Genomic DNA, 18489 nt, shown 5'->3' with positions numbered 1-18489 from the left:
ACATAAAAAACACAACTTTCATCCTATCTCATACACTCCCACCCTCCCCAAACACTCCTACACACCAACACACTCTACAAAATACACATTTTGAACAAAGTTTCATCGCGCTGTCCGCGGACGTCCGCGAATCCAAGATGGCGGGCGCTACCGAAAAATCTGACGCGCTTCGCGCTCCACGGCGTCCAATCAGCGAACACATTGCATGTCCGCGAACATCACGCAAGGCGATTGGCCAATCAGGACACTGTCCGCGGAGCGAACAGGGAAGTGTGTCCGCGAACCGAACACAGATATCACTAATTTTTTTTTACCTACTTTTTGGTCATTTTAAAAAAAACTACTGGACGGATTTTCACCCAGCGGTTTGGGCTGTAGGCGCGAGCAAAATTTTTTTCCCATTCAGTCTATGGGAAAAAAAAAAGTTTTGGGACCCCCCTATAACTTTGCCCCCCGTGGACGAATCCTCACCAAAATTCAGAGTGACCGAAATACTTTTTTTGCAAAGTTTGGTGAGGATCCGTCCAGGGAGAGCGAAGTTATAAGCCACCCAAAAAGAGCTCTTCCTATGGAAACAGCAACTTAACCATAACTACATGGCCACTGCCGTGGCCATGTAATATATCTCATTGGATCACTGGTAAAAACAATAATTTAAAAAAATCTATACATTCAAAGATGGTGATCGGATAAAAAAAGATAAAGATCTCAAAAAAGAAAAAAATGATGGTCTTGAAAGAAATATAGCATTACATTTTTTTTTCAATGGATTTTGGACCATTGATAAAAGATGATGAGATCTGATTAAAAAAAAATCACAAAATTCCTGAAAAATATATGCTATTTATTGATGTGTTGGAAACATAATTAATGTATCTATGGTTGGAAATGTTGCTTGTTGCATGAAGATGGGGGATGTACATAGTTTATGACGCCCGGGGTTCGATGTATGGTGTCTATTTCAAATATGGACATTTCAATTGGGAGTACATACATAATTTTTTTTTTTTTGAGTTTGCTTATTTTCTCCTGTAGTGATATCCCAGTGGATCACAACAGTAGAAAAAGGAGGGATATGTAGGGACACAGAAGAGGCAGTAAATAGTGGCAACGGGATTCATGTGGAGAATACAGACATCAAATGTCTTGTGTATATTATAAATGGAAATGCGTATTCTTGCAGAAAGCAAGTGTTTAAAATGCTAAGGGTTCAGGGCAACAGATCATCTGTCCGGTGTGCACTTTGTACATACTAATCTAAACTAATCTATTAAGACCCTTACCCCATAATTTGTAACATGTCTTGAACAAATCATTACAAAGCGGGCTCAGATGAGATGTCAAAATGAGGTGCTTGTAAAACATGCAAATGCAGTTTACTGGCTGTGGTTTCATTATATGAACTACAAGGAAATATATGCACTGTTGAGAAAGCACCATTGTGTGCAGGAAATGATTGCTGCAAATGTATTTGCAAAACTATTCTTCAAGGGGAAAATACTGAGACTACATTTTGCTGCCAAGTCGAGCCAGAGGGGTGTTGCAGAGATAGCAGAGTGAGAATCGTCAGTGTGCAAGGTGTATATAAAGTCATAAAGTGAGATGGATGCTTGAAGTTATTTTATAGTTAGTTAGGATCGATTGGTCATTTTTTGAATAATGCCTTATAGTACTTGAAATTAATTCAGATTTGAAAGTGTAAAAGAGAAAAAAGATGGCTTGCTGTCTTTTTTTTCTTTCTTGTTCTTTCTCTCTCAAACTGTGTCTGCTGCCAATTGTATTGGAGCACAAGGTCTGTGGTAAGATAAGAACTGTGGGTGTTTATGAATTAATGCAAACTGGTCATGTAATCTAATCTAGAGGTTTTATTTTGTACTCAAGTTTATACCGCACGACATGTTATCTGAATAGTTTCAAATAATGTATATAAAAACAAACCTTTTTAACCAGTTTTTAAAACTGAAACAGTTGGGTTGAGGTTTCTGTGTAAAAATGGGTTCAATGACAATGACAAAGAGGGTGTGAGGTTACATGGAAGAGCCCCCGTGTACAAAAGGAGGTAATACATTTTACTGTATGTGGTAAAACATGAAATCAATGTTGGTGTTCATAGTAAGTAAGTTTTAAAGCATATGATGCATGCATGCCTGGTGAATCATTCACAATGGAAAATGTTTTATGATTTGGCTGACAGAGCATAGCCCAGCATCGTAGATAAGTTGCTGGGGAGAAGCCGTGACACTATTGAAATACAAGTATATTAAGTCTGGTAGCTTCTACTTTAGGAAGGACACTGGATGAAATACAGACATTATTGTATCTTCTTAGGGGAGCACTGCCACTCTAGATAGGGAAAATACCACTATATTAACATTATAACAAAATACCAACAAATTAGGTGTATACCCTCCAGTCAAAATCTCTAACAGTGCCATTTGCTTGTATGTAGCCACGGATGCACAGGGTGTCATGTTTGCCTGCGGCTAGCAATACCATGCACCAGGTGGGTGCTGGGTAGCTGCAGCTAAACACACTAGCTGTTGCTGTGGCTAGGCGTGATCCTCAAGTCACCAATAACTCCCTTTTTTGTATAGCTGCAGTTAGACGATTACAAATAAATCTGAGTGTGAAATAGGAATGGCGAAAGAGTCAGTAGGTATACAATGGTAGTTAAAAGGCGTCACTAGAGTGTATGAATGCTCATGGAGTTATGTAAGGTGGACAATGATAAGAAAAGCACTGTATACATAATAGTTAGGATACAGAACATGTGGTTAACTTGGCTGCATGCAAACAAGTAAATATACATTAGTCTTCTGCAACCATAAAAAAAATAGTTAAAGAACACACCACATGAAAAACAATTAAATACATTGCTTACCCTCATATATAGTGAAATATTGACAAAATAAAAGATACAGCATTAGCACACAGTGTAATGTTGTTCTCTTTGCAGATACTAATCAGTGGGTAATTGGGAAAAACAATCCAACTTGGATTTTAAAAAAACATACTTTTGGATGGTCTTCCCCATACTGGGCTGCAATCTTTTTTGGCCTTCCCTCTTCACTTGAGCTGTGAGCGGTGGATGTGCAGAATCAACCTCTGCACATTAAAGGTGCTGCCACCAACAGCCAAAGTGTTGAAACACCTGCAGCACTGGAGCACTCCATTTGAAGAGTCATCAGAAATGCTAGCGAGGTTCAGTTTGATGAAGTATTTACAGATGTGCTAGGCCCATCTCCAGAAGTACCACTTGGATGAGCGAGAAGCCTTCCCAGGATCATTTCTTTCTAATGCCAATGAATCTGCCGTAAGTCTTCATCCACTTCATTCCAATTTTGTGTACCGACATTTGTTTTGAACTAGAACAAGAGAGAATCAGGTAAAATAAGTAAACTTGGGGAACAATGGATGGAAAACAATCACACAAGAAGAAACACTAGTAGTTTTGAAAAACAACTTTTCCCAATGTTTCAGTTATGAGAGTAATGTGCTGCCTATGCCACAATTCGCTTCTCCTGAGAGATGCCACACTAGCCCATTGAGAAATTACTCTCTCCAAACATAATGTATATTGCCATCACTAATTCGCTAAACACAATAGCATTACAATAAAAAGTATAAAAACTTGATGAGAACAAACATTATTCTAAGGTATTACAATAGAGTGAATGGGGTAGGTTAAGTAAACTTGGAGAACATGGGAAACAAAATAATCACACAGATAGAAACAGTACCCATGACCAACCAGTATACCAGAGATTACATAGATGAGATATCTACCACATGCAAAAAAATAACTTTATATTCATCATTACAAACAGTCCTTTTTAGTTAACAATGTTCCATCCCAAATCTTAGGCACATCAGTAATGATCAACCATCTATTACAGGTGCACTAGGACAATGAGGGCCCGATTCTCATCTTGGCGCAGTGAGCGTGCTAAATAGCACGACTCACTGTGCCATTTCTTCATGCCCAGGCACCACTGCTATTCTCAAACCACAAAAAGAGGACTAATATCCTATGCAAAATACTAAAAAGGCTCACACATTTTGACTGTAACTAAATATTAACATGGACTTAATTTTGAGTAATTTTACAATTAAATGGTTTAAACTTACAGTTCTACAAAACCAATTCCGATACACATGATGGAGTAGACCGAAATGATGAAGGTAATCCAAAGTTTCTTCATAATATCAAAGCTTTACTCCAAATGTACACCAAAACAGAGTACCCAGAACTATATATGACATATAAATCGACAAATACAATGAAAACACATTCCACATTTTTTTTCAGTACAACGGTGGCTAGAGTTCATTGACTTTTTTATAGCCGAGTTATAAGATGATACTTGTGTGTGGTCACATAGGTTTTTATACATATATACATATTTATGTAATATATAGTTCTTAAAATGTACTCTTTTGAATACATAATGTGTACTTTTCAGCATCAAACCTGTTACTAAGACCTACAGACATTGCTGCGGTTGACCGCGCCTCCAAAATTCAACACCCCAATGGGCTATTGAGTAGCCGGGGCTGTGCATATATGTTGAAAACAAATATTGACATCCCTGTATATGTGAACATTGAATAAGAATAAAGAGGTGGGAGTATGGCTAATGTCTAAGGTAGAGAGGCTGTGAATACGTTCACTGGATGTAGAAAAGGAAAGATACAGTAATATCCATCTATCTGTAAAAAAGAAAACAAAAGTAGTTAGAAAACATAAACACTTTATGAAACACAATTAAATAGCCACATTTGTGTACCCTCATATCTCATATGTAGTGCACCACATCATTTTATACGATACTGCATTTGTGCATTCAACACTGTTGTTATCTTCAAAAATAGTAATCATTGGGTGATTGGGAAAAAATCCAAGGTGGATTAAAAAGAAACATACATTAATAAATCAATAAGGTAAAGAGGAAACATTTAATGGGTACAATTACACAAGAAATAGTAACATGTGAGAATACACAAACTACAATACATTGGAGTGGGCAGCTAAAACTGAGCACAGTGGCTGAAGCAGCTATTTTTTTTATTATATATTTTATTTCATGTATACATACATATGTAAATAAACAGTGCTCCTTTTACTTCATTATAATTTTCTTCTAAAAATTTCCATTTTAAGAACCACGCTACTTTTTGTGTTGAGTTGTTTTTCTTAAATAGTTTTCTTCCTTTTTTCTTCACAGTCTCACGTGTAAGAAATTTTGGAAAAATACAGCCAAAATAAATTAAACTCTCAAATACCTACCATGTCACTGACATGGCCTTGGGCCAAGGCCAGTAATTGCTCATCCCTGACATCAAGATATCTATAAAAATCACTTTGAAAAAGAAATAACACACAAACACCCCAAAATCTATAGCCGCAGGCACAGAACTACCCACACCCGCTGCTATCAGTAGTCCTTTATAAACTTGAATATAGCCACAAATATTGGAATACATTTCAGAAAAGAAATGCTTTCCTGCCCCCCCAGGCCGTCACCAAATACCTCCCTCATCTGTACTAGCTCCGTAAACTCATCAGAGGCCAATTTCACCTCTCGCCAAATAGAGCCACACATGTCCTATGAGAAGCTGACGGTAGAGCTGAAACATTTGGTAATTGCATTCATCTCATCTCATCTAAGAGTTGTGTGGGCAATGGCTAAACAGTTAGGTATCAATGTTTTCAAATAGGCCCCCAATAGATTAGATGTAGCTAGGGAGGACAAACTAGTTTGGGCAAAACTCAAACCATGCAAAGTTCAGTTTAAAACATTCCCTACCTTCTTATTATTCATATTATGTTGTGAAAGTGTATTTTATAGATGTTTTGGCTAGGTTCACAGAGATGTAACAGGCCAATTTAAAGCCCACTCCCCGCCCCCCAGCCCTGATCATATAACCCCATCCCACATTTCAGGGAAGAGAACAGACTGTGTCGTATTTGTTGTTAAAAATTAGATCAATTTTACTCAGCCCCATTTAAAAAGCAAAGCTACAAAGAGGTAAATCATAAAAAGCAAGGCCATGCCAATGTGATACAGAGCCATAGTGCAAACATCAGCTTCAGGAAAAAACACCCCAGTACTTGCTCTCATGGTGCATTCAAAGATATTGGCCCTCATTCCGAGTAGGGGGGTAAGGGATACCGGGCACCGTTAACGAGACCGGTGCCGGGAATTGCTTACTGCCCTACTATGAGTTCCCTTTGTGGGTCCTTCCTTAAAGCCTGGTTTTAGCAAGGTCAATAATGTTACCGCAATTTGCAGTTCCGTTATTGCCGCCTTCCCCCTTCCCATTGAGCCCTATAGGGGCTCAAATGGGAATGGGGAATGGCCATGGTGAATGGGGAATTACCGGTCCCGCCGACTTCGGAATGGACCGGTAATTACTCCATTCACCAGGCCGGAGTTGGAACGATTTTGGAGGCAGCCATGCTGCAAATATCGGCATGGTTACCTCCAAACTCGGAATGAGGGCCATGTATTGAATCATGGGCAAGGGAAAAACCGATGAAGGGCATGACATAACAGTACACAAAAGACGGTTAAGCGGGCAAAACCAGTTTGAATGGGCAGTAAACAGTTGCCCTCAATGGGTGGTGGAGTTTTTGAAGTCCCAGATGGACGATAGATTGAGAGATGTTATGTCGAGTAGCAACCACCTTTCAGGTTCTAAGTTGCTTAGAGAGGGAAAAAATCTCTCAGAGTAATGACTCAAGCGCCCTATAGCTAACATGGATGGTGTAATGGCATTGGGATTTACACATGTGTCCTTTATTAACTCAAATGTCTCAAAAACCTTCTCATATGGGTGGTTGTCTTGGTTAAAACATTTAAGAAAAAATGGTGATCTAAGTAATCATAAAAAAATATATGTTTAAAAAAAACACAGTCACTTTTATCGCACTGGAGGTGCTAGAAACCCATTTGTTACTGGGTTGTGGTCTTTAGTATCTTGGTATCCCCTCCTTGTCTTAGAGATATCATGTAGTGTTGTGGAGGGGCCACAACAGATCAGGTCGACCGGTTTCGATGGCTATGAACAATTTGGAACCATCTTCTTCAGGACAAAGGATCTCTTCAAGTGGTGACACAATCACTTGCTGTGCTCATAGGTAGTACAGCATACACAGCCTCAACAGGCTACATCGAATCATGATGTAGTCAAATGGGCACGATCAGGCAGTAGTGGGTGCTGCGGTGCTGTATCGTGTGCGCGAGCAGCTTTGGCAGAGGCTGTGTTGTAGAGCATCGGCTACCGAATGCGGAAGAAACGTAGCCGATGCTCTACAACACAGCCTCTGCCGAAGACTTAGAACCTGAAGGGTGGTTGCTACTCGACATAACATCCCTCAATCTAGCGTCCATCTGGGACTTCAAAAACTCCACCACCCATTGAGGGCAACTGTTTACTGCCCATTCAAGCTGGTTTTCCCCACTTAACCGTCTTTTGTGAACTACTGTACCCCTACGGTTAGGGATGAAAAAAATCTTTTCTTTTGCCTAAATAGGCCACAATTTGCCCTGCTGTGTACTCTGGGCATGACATAACGCCACACGGTCTGTCCCAAGCAGGACTTTGTCTGGCAAATTCAAAATCCCATATGTCAGGCTCAATTTGTATCATGTAGAACAGAACCTTCATGTCATAATACAATCTTATTATGGCCCTCATTCCGAGTTTGGAGGTAAGTAATGCTCCTTACCTGCATGGTGTAAATAGCGTGTCTGGGCAGTCATCAGTCCGCTAATAGAGGACTATTACGACTCGCGGGCACAAGCTTTGCGCCATGCCGGTAAGGTCATTAGCGTCATGCCGTTAAAGGTACCTAAAATGCCCTTAGCGGCATCGAGCATAGCGTAGATAACACTACCGACAAGCTCCAATGCAGCATTAGCGGAGCCCTTATTAGCGGTGACTGCTAATAACGGTCACTGCTATTAATGGGCACTGCTAATAAGTAGAACCGAATGTAGCGTCATCGCACAGGAACGGGAAGGAGCACGGCGGCCATCTTTAAAAACACAATCCATTGCCATCCTCACCACACAGGACCCCTCGGACTCTGCTGAAGAAGGGAGCTGCTCGCCTGCGGAAAGAAAGGTTCAATGAGAATGAGCTGCAGATGCTGCTAGACACACTGCAGGAGCATGCGGCCATAGTTTTCTCTAATAACATGAAGATAGAGGCAGTACTGAAAATGAAGGAGATATGGGCACATGTTGCTCAGAAAGTCAGTGCTGTGGGGAACACCCCACGCACAATCAAAGACTGTCGCAAACGCTGGGACGACCTGCGACTAAGGGTACGAAACATCATCTTAGTGAACCGCAGCCAGGCAATGGGAACAGGAGGAGGTCCCAGTTCCCCAATTAAGCTCACCCATGGGAGGACATCTGCGCCAGCATGATAGGAATGGAGGGGATTGAAGGTGTTGGCGAGATGGAGTGTGGCGCAACAACATCGGGCGATGGAGGTGAGTGTCCAAAGTAAACATTGTAATGTCAAATCTGATGAAAGTCAACCAATATGTCAGTTCAAAGAGTCAAGCAATGGTCCAACACACACACACTCCCAGCAAAGTAGGCGGACGCATTACAGACACATGCAGATGCCTGCTGCAAGGCAATATTGTACATGCCACATACCACACAAACATGTAAATGCCATGAGTCACACAGGGTGCAGGCCCAAAATACTATGCATGTCAGATAGCACTGCTCTTGGGCATCATGAGTGACGCCGACGTATGCCTGCATAAACCACCCATGTATCAAAGAACGTGCTCATCCCAACACAAATGCCTATTACCCCCAATTGTGTGGATGAGCAATTGTCCTAATGTATGTATGATGCCTATTAAAACATCACTCATGCCGTCCCTCTCTTCGACCCCCACAGGCACTGACCATGACAGCAATGGGCAGGACGCAACCCTTGCACAGTCCACACCCGGAAGAGGTCCTGGGATGACAGAAACTGCCCTTCATCCTCGAGGGGACAACCCAGGGAACGCCGTGCACCAACAGGCAAGCCACCCCAGGAACCCATTACACCGGTGCCACCAAGTCCCGCAGAGGGCGAAGCACCACCAACAACCATTGGCCAGCCTGATGATACTGTCGAGGCAGCACGATCCGAGGAGTCCAGTTTGGCTGGGGAGGTGGCAGCCACAGCACCCCTGGCTGTGGAGGACCCACAGGATGACATATGGGTGCCCATGGAGGACCATGTTTCGGAAGTGGTCCATAGCCTATGTCCACCGGCATCCCCCCTTATATTGTCCCTCGATACAGAGCACGCCACCACCCCGGAGCAGTCTGGTAAGGAGCAGATGGAAGGCCACTTCAGTCCAATCTTGACCACTAGGGAGGCTTAGCAGGCTGGGCAGGACAGCCATGGACCCACTACCACCTCAGGTGCACCCGCAGGGATCCAGCGGTCTGACCTGCTTACTGCCCATGTTCAGGAGTTTATCATGGACAACAGACTGGCCAGACAGGAGTGGCGTGATAACTTTGACACTCTGGGCAGGTCCATCACGGACAACACTGCCTCCCTGGCAAAATCCTTTGCTGAGAACACCAGCCGCCTCTGTGGAGAGGTCTCAGCCCTCCTCCAGGGTGGTGGAGAGTTTTTGCACTTACATTTACATTGGTATAGTTAATACACCTGTTGTTTAGAAAACAAGACCTGAGTGGACATTCTTCATTGCGCATGTGTCATTTATTCATTTACAGTGCATAGTGTACATGTATTCCCACACCCAGTGACCTCTGTCTGACCATAGCGTCACCCTCTGTGGCCATGTGTGCCAGAAAAATTGTGCAATCACTGATGGCACACAGCACGTCCCTCCTGTGCACCGGCACCGCCATGATGTCCAGCCACATCTTCTTCTTCCCCTTCATCATCACCAGGTGGTAGCAGTTCAATGTCAGGGGGCAGGGGCACATTCCAGCAGATGCACATATTGTGCCGCATGACACATGCCATGATGATCTTGGCCACCTTCTCATGCCTGTAGAGGAGTGCCCCACCCGACCAGCTGAGGCAGCTAAATCATGCCCTCAACAGGCCAGAGGTCTGCTCAATGACCACACGGGCACGGGTATGGGAATGATTGTAGTCCTCCTCGTGCCTGTTCTGTGGGATTGGGACAGGGTTGAGGAGCCACGGCTTCAAGGGATAGCCACTATCACCTGCATGAGAGTCAATTAAAGGTAAATGTTAGGCAATTCATGATGGACAGCTGTAATAGTCACACATGCCTGCAGGTTATTGTTGCCCACATGCACATGTCCCTGGATGTATTGACGCCATTTTCAGTCCCTCAATGTGTCCTGTGCCATGGACTAATGGTGTGGGTTGCATCTTCAAGATGATACATGGTGTGCACTGACGTCTTGTTGCACATGCATCGTGTACGCATTCAGCTGTGTCAGTGTCACATTAGTGAGGTGGTGTGTTCTGTGAGATTTACTTCGAGGGAGCATTGGCAGTAGTCTGTGCAATATTGGGCAATCAGCGCTGATCATTCCCAAAGTGACATGCAGCACTCATGTGGGTGTGCCGCCCTGTGATAGACAGTGGATTCCCCAGTAGGTTCAGTTTGGTGAACTCACTGGGATGCTTGTCCTGTGTGGTGATATGCTGGAGACAGCAACATAGTGCATATGCACTGCAAGGTGCTGGATGGCATTATGGAGGGCGACGACCGCTGATGAGTGGTGCATGTGTTGTGGGATGTGGGGTGGTTTCCTGTTAGTCATGTAGTGATAGGTGTCGCCCTTACTTCATTCATTTAGGATTTGGGTGTCATGTACCTTTTGTGATGGTTTGGGGCACAGTGTTCGGTGATGTGCACATCGTGCAGTCACATCAACATTGACAGCATGGTGGTGTGGGCATCTATCCCCCATTTCAATGCCATGTGCCAGTCCTGCAACTTACCAAGCAGCCAGGCACATCATCCAGCATGTCGCTCCATGAAGCGTAGTAGCGCGGAGTTCCGCAGGACCATAGAGTCATGAGTTGATCCGGGATATCTGGCACAACTATGTGTGATGATCTTGCTGGCGTCACATACCATCTGCACATTGATGGAGTGGTATTGCTTGCGGTTGCGGTACACCACCTCCATGGCATGCGGGACCACCAACTCCACGTGAGTGCAGTTGAGGGCACCTACACAATTTGGCATGCCTGCCAGTGCATAGAAGGCAACTTTTGTATCAAATATCTCCTGGGGAGTCCGTGGTAAGGATATGTAGTCTCTTGTGTGCTTGAGGAGGGCATCCAGCACTTGGTTCAGAATCCAAGAATATAAGGTTTGTCATATGTCATGCATGTGCCCCACTGTGTTCTGTTAGGTGTCTGTGGCAATGAGGTGGAGCACATGCACTACCTTCAGTAGAGGGGGGATGGCGGTGTGTATTTCAATGAGGCTCACTATGTTGTCGTGTATCAGGTCCACCATGGTGCTGATGGTGTCCTGGTCCAGACGGTACAGGGTGTGGACCTGCTCAGGGGTTAGGTTGAAAGGACTGGCTCTGATGCGAGGGATTGGGGGCTGCTGGTGTGGTAATGGTGGCTGCACTGGTGGGCATGCTGGGCCTGTCTCACCCTCCTTCTCCTTCTGCATCTCCTCTGTGGTGCTGGCTGTTGTTATGTTGTTGATGTTGTTGCAATGCAAGCATGTCCTCCAGCTCCAATAATGCTACTACTATTGGAATCATCTTGGCGTGGGAGGGGGTGTGGTGTGTGGGTGTGCTCCTTTTTTACAGTGCCAGACTCCATTGTTTCCACCTGTGCTGATTGTGTGCACCTGTGGCAGTTGGTATTTTACGGTAGGTCGGCGATGCCGGTATTTACGGCATGAAGGTAACCACTTTTTCCGCCTTCATGAGACCGTTATTTGCGTGTCCGCTTCACTTGTGATCTAGTCCAGTTTGCGGCATGCCCCTATTGCTGGCATGGTGGGTCGCGTGCCCGCGCCTAGGCCGCTATTAACGGCACCGTACTTTACGATGCCGCTAATAGCGGTCTGGCTGGTCAGAATAGCCCATAGCGGTAATCGATGCAGTATTTCCTTTACCAGCATCGTTGTTCCCTTAGCACCAACCTCGAGAGTTGGAAGGCTGGCTGTAGCAGTAGCAGCCAAGAAGAAGATTTTATGTTTGCCCTTCCCAAAATTAAATTTGTAAATTTGATCTCCCACCTCATATTCTTTTTCAGATGTCTTCCTATCATAATATGTTTTTGCACTATCAGCGGCCTTCTACAGATTCTGCTGCACAAATGCAAATGCATGTTGTGCGTCCTTAACTCTTCCACATATTCATGAATCGTGGATGCATTTACAAGTGTTAGTTCATGGGTCCTGTACAGTAAATGCTGCAGCAGTGCCATTTTCCTTCCTGCTAGTACTTTATGAGGGCTGAGATTTGTTGATTTAGCTGCAGTCGGTCTAATGGCCATCAATACTAAAGGCAGCCGAAGGTCCCAACTAGAACCTGCTTCAGCCACAAATGTCTTTAATATATCAACAATTGACCCATTGGTCCTTTCCACCCAACCTGAAGAAGGTATGATATATGTAGTTTCCTTTTCACACCCAATATTTGCCAAATTTTGGTCATTAATGCACTATTGAAGTGACTTCCGCGGTCTGACTCTATCCTTTGGGGTAATCCGAATCTTGAAACAATATGATTTACCAGTAATGTGGCTGCCGTTTGTGCACTGCAATCCGGTTCTGGAATACATTCCACCCATTTTGTCATTAAAGAAACCACTGTTAACAAATATTTATTTCCACTAGCTGATCTTTTTACAGGCCTGACATAGTCGATTTGAAATCAGACCTTGGAAGTGTCAAACCTCTTTTCATTAATGTGGCTTTATGCGTAGGGGACGCAGGTTGAAATTGTGCACATACTAGACACTCTCTGATGAATAGTTCAACATCTTTCACAGTTAAAAAATAGAACTAAAAAAAGTATAGACTCCATCTACTTTATATTTCTCAGTAAAGTACATAGACTCAATAAGATTTTCCAACATTTCCATTTGCATTTTGTGTTATACTAATGGCAATATTGGGCCGTTCATCCTCCGTTGCAGGGACTGGAATGGTGGATACCGGGCCAGCAGCCCAAGTTATCAGCCCAAGCGAAGCAAGGGTGGATAACAAGGTCTCTGTGCCATTATCCCCCCATTCCAGCCCCTGAAATGTGGGATGAAGGCCATTAGCAGCCTAGGTTCCCTAAACGGAAACCTGAGGTGCTAAAAAAGAGGATTTTGCTTCCTACACTGGGACGCCTATGACGTCCCGGTGTAGAAAGGAAAATCCTTTTCCAACATGGCCACCATGGAAAGAAAAGGCGAGGGTTCCATAGAGGGGCCTCTTCGCTTTCCATGGCAGCCTGCAGAAGGCAAAAAGAGAACTCTATGACCATATTACCACAAGCACATTTTTCTTCCCTTTCAGATCTATCCTAATTTTGAATAACTTCACCACAAAGCCAGTCCCAAGAGGACATGGCCACTTTAATCCTATGTTTTGTCCCTTGTGGTCATGGCCAGTAGCCAGATTGTCCAGATCATGACCTTATTCCATGAACCGGACAATCTGGCCACTGCCCATGGCCACATGGTACCCCTCAGTCACTAAAAATATACCGCTATTTTTTATAACTACATGATGACACTTGTTAAATAATAAAACACTGGCACATTTGCAAAACCATATTTGTAGATCCGTCCAATGCGCCTTACGCAAGTTTGCTGGAAATCCACCCAGGTTTTATTTTGTCAAAAGTGTCAAATGAATGCACACACAATCGTCATATAACCTAGCCTCCACTTCTCAAAATCCATTCAGACTTTACAAAAACATTTATATCTAGATCTATATTCTTTTTGCAAACCTTTGTGTAGATTTGTCAAATGGCACCACATTTATAAGCTTTTACATTATTTTGGCACCCCCCCTCTAATTTTGCCCCCTCTTGCCAAAATCCCACCAAACTTCCCAATAACATTTATATCTAGATCTATTATCAGTTTGCCAAATTAAGTGTAGATTCGTCAAATGGCACCTCATTTATAAGTCATTACATTATTTTGGGACCCCACCTCTAATTTTTCCCCCTCTGCACAAATTCCCACCAAACTTTGTAAACTCATTCGAAATCAGATCAGAAATATCGCATCCCATTCTCATCACCCCAGAGATTACTTCATAAGTTTGACCAGTGCAATGCTCAGAAAATATTATTGTCCTGAGGGTTCGGCCATGTATTTTTATACATACGTTGCTCTATCGCAAACATTTCCAATGCACCTTACCTCCTCTTTTATAAACATGCGAAATCTGGCAGCAGGGCGCATCCATGTTGTGCTATTCTTATCCATTGCTGCATCGGCCTAAGGTAAACTGCCCCAACGTCACTAAATGATATGCCCCGCCCCTGAGCCTCACATCACCAAACCTAGTGATATTCTACACCTTTCTCAGTGATGTTCCTCATCAGCGTAGCCAAACGCGCCCATAAACACCTACGTGACATGACGCGGAACCCGTAAATCAACACACATGGACTCACAACACAGCACGTCACAATTCGGAATATTAAACCGTACTTTAAAAGAAAACAACACTGTACAATTTGTAAAGTACTTTTATTTCACAATAAACGCTCTGAGAACATCCAACTATTGCCATATTCAAATAAATTACAATTTGTTTCTTCGCTCGCGAACCAAAATGTTTATCGTGAGGCACGCGTTGTTCTTTTTGCATACACAGGTGTTCGTTTTCGGTAAAAGAAGCGCTTGGGTTGCACAGTGAATTCCAGTACTTCTCCATCAACTTGGGCCTAGACCACCATAAAAGATGTTATGTTGTTCCTGATCGCTAGTACAGCATAAGGACATATGGGCCCATGGCGATCGTCCCAAAATATAGTCACTGTGATCCAGTGATCCAGTTATTTACAACGTTATTTACAACTATCTGCAGCTGCCGATTAAAAAAGACATCAGTTGGCATCTGGAATCGATGACAATCGTAGAATGGCACAATATCTTTATTTCGGAAACATAAAAGAAAATGTGTCTCACTACCCGAACTTGATTACAGTTTAAACTAACGATTAGCACAGACATGAAACAATCTCAATAGAAAGAAAACAATGTGGAAACTTATACACAATTTGACATGGTCATGCATGACATTTTAATGAAATATTAGCGCTGAACCTGGGGAACCGAGTGGTGGTCTACATGCACCTCGATGCTGAACTCCCCATAACCACATTAAATAGACAATCACACACAAAGATTGTACTTGTGTTTCATTGCAATAAGCCACACAGAACAGAGGAATAGAATGTAACCCAAAAATAATCTTCAGATAATAATATGCTAATGCTCGTTCTGGTATACAATCGTCGAAAATCAAACTTCCATTATATATACCATTTCCGTTCTCTTGGCGTAACTCAAACCGTAACGCTCACTGCGTTTGCACCAACAAATCTTCATAAACTGAATTTACATGTTCCTTACACACTTTTGGAATGCATAACCTTCTCATATCTTCATTATTACAAACCCCATTTTATTGAATTGCTGTCGGAATGGTACCTTTCTCTCAAGGTAAAAAAACAATTGAACCTTATACTGTGTGTTCGATGCGTGGGCTTCCTTAGCTCGCAACCAAATATTCAAAGCTGCTGACCTTCACTCAGAATCAAAATACATTCCTACTTCGCAACAACTTGCCTCACCGCATCCATGAGAAGTGTTATTCGCATCCGCATCCATCAGGCACTGCAGGTGGCTGCCTGACATACCAGGCTCTAGGGGGCGCCAGTCTGACTCCATTATTATTTTAATTACATTTTAACACAGACACATTAGCCCTTTATTTGCTGCGCTCTGGGTGCACCATAATCACATCAATTTTTAAACATCAAGCGTTTTAATTAAGCGTGTAAACTAACCCAAAATTGCTTCTATTTAATATTAATAAATATTGGGCAACCAATATAAACAATATAGAGGAACGGGCATTGGGAATGTAGTATTACTCTGTAATACCACAAGGTAAGGTTGGATTGCAGACTTCAGAAGCAACAATCTATATTTACAAGTCCACAATTCCATGATTATACATCTCCATCCCTTGAATGCCAAAATGCAATGTCTTTCGCCTGTACTTTACACACATATTGTGGAACACCTCCAAATGTACTGTGACTTTTGTGACAAAAAAAAACCTGTTTGTTGCTTCGTACAGGCATATCCCATCCCATCCTCATCATCCCTCATCTCCCCAGAAATTATTTGATAAGTTTGACAAGTGCAATGTTGTGTTTTTTAATATGTTTTACCGCTATGTCCGTGGACACTAAAGACGGATCCAAGATGGTGGGCGCATCGGAACAATCTGATGCACTTCATGCTCTTCACCATCCAATCAGCGAACGCGTCACATGTCCGCGGACATGACGCAAGCCGATTAGCCAATCAGTGTCCTAACCGCGGAGCGAACAGGGAAGTGTGTCCACGGAGCAGACATAGATATCACTAATTTTTTGATGCTTCCTTTTTTATCATTTTAAAAAAAGACTACTGGACGAATTTTCAGCAAATTTATAAAAGCACACTTTCGGGACCAAGCCGCTGCTCCTGCCGCAAATTTGGTGAAAATCCATCCAGCGTTTTGGGCTGTAGGTGTGCACAAAGCTTTTTCCCCATTCAGTCTATGGGAAAACAAGAAATGTTGGGACCCCCTATAACTTCCCCCCCCCTGGACCAAACCTCACCAAACTTTGCAAAAGAATTCAGAGTGAGCCAAAGTTTGGTGAGGATTCGTCCAGGGGGGAGCGAAGTTATAAGACACCCAAAAAGTGCTCTTCCTATGGGATTAGCAACTTAACCATAACTACATATATATATATATAGTATATATGTAGTGTATTGTTTTTTAAACATAGATGAATAACCGCGTCTACTGTATTGCCTAATGGGGTGTTGCATTTTGGAGGTGCAGTTAAGCGCAGCAATGACTGGAGAGGGTCGTAGCCAAATGTTTGCTGGACCATACCCACAGCTACAGCCCTTAATGTGCAAAAAAGTCTGCTGTTTTTACTGGAAAGAGTCCTTTTTTAAGAATGATCTATTAAGTAAATATGTATACAACACCTTTGTGAATTACCCTCCCCCCAAATATCATTTTGTAGCCGCGGCTAGAAAAAAAGTCTAGTCGCGGCTATGAGTGATGATTTATTTTAGAAATGTTGTTGATGTTATTTCATTATATTTGTGTATTATGTGATGGATGTTATTTCATTGTATTTGTGTATTAATATGTGAAAAGTAGTGTTTAAAAGGTCTGTTTTGAGAAACACTGAGTGTAGTATATTAGCACATTTGGAGTACTGGTTTGATGTTATGAATAAACACTGCATTTCCTTCATCATTTAGATGTACTCTGTCATGTTTATACAATATATTCCAAGTATTAAATACACACACATATTCATTTGTATCCCCCCCCCAATATGTTATAGCCGCGCCTAAAGACACTGCAAGGTGATTGGTCTAAACATGCACAAGTCCAATTACATCAACGGCTGGGATGAATATCCACGGCTACGTGAGAACCCCTCATTGCACGGCCATATTCGGATACTGTGCTGACGTGGCTATATGATGTCCAATGGAGCATTGCGTATTTGCTTGTGTGTTATAGCCATGGCCACCTGACACTGAGTGAAACTGCACCATGGAAAGATTGAGTGTCATCGGGGGAATGGTAGAGAACAGGGCAATAGAGGAGGCAATTAAGGGGATGCAGGGACTGGTACAAATATTGGGGGCACTTGGTTAGGGTTTGGGAGTGTGGAATAATATGTTGTTTCTTTTTTCTCACCATTTTGCTGAATACCCACGGCTATAAAACAAGCAATCCATTACGTGTTGGCTTTGTCACAGGTATACATCAGCCGACCGGGCGTGCGTACGCGTGTCAGCTATTTTGTTAGTTCATTGGATGTTGTCATAGTTGCAGTTATATATATATAGTTGCATGTATTCAAATGTACATTTTTGTGAAATAGACATATTATTTTGTGGATGTTAAGAGCCCACAATTTTACTTGTATTTCTGATTCCATGCGCTCACCTCTACCTTTGTGTCATTTGAAGTTTTAAGGGTTGGCAAGGATTGTTTTCCAGTAAGCAAAACAATGTACGTTTATCCACAGCTATTCTGTCTATGTAGCTGTTGGTTCAGTATCTGTGGCTATAGAAGATGGATAAAAAAAGGTTTTGAATGTGTTTTGGTGTTTGTCATTGGATGGTGTTAATGTTTTATATGAGTGCTTCTTTCTGATAGGTTGCAGTGAATATGTGTCAGCCATTTTATTAGTTACAATATAGTCCTGTTTT

Source organism: Ambystoma mexicanum, chromosome 14 (assembly GCF_040938575.1).
Source record: "Ambystoma mexicanum isolate Mex_15411 chromosome 14, UKY_AmexF1_1, whole genome shotgun sequence".
In the NCBI taxonomy this organism is placed as follows: Eukaryota; Metazoa; Chordata; class Amphibia; order Caudata; family Ambystomatidae; genus Ambystoma; species Ambystoma mexicanum.
This window is presented reverse-complemented; position numbering follows the sequence as displayed.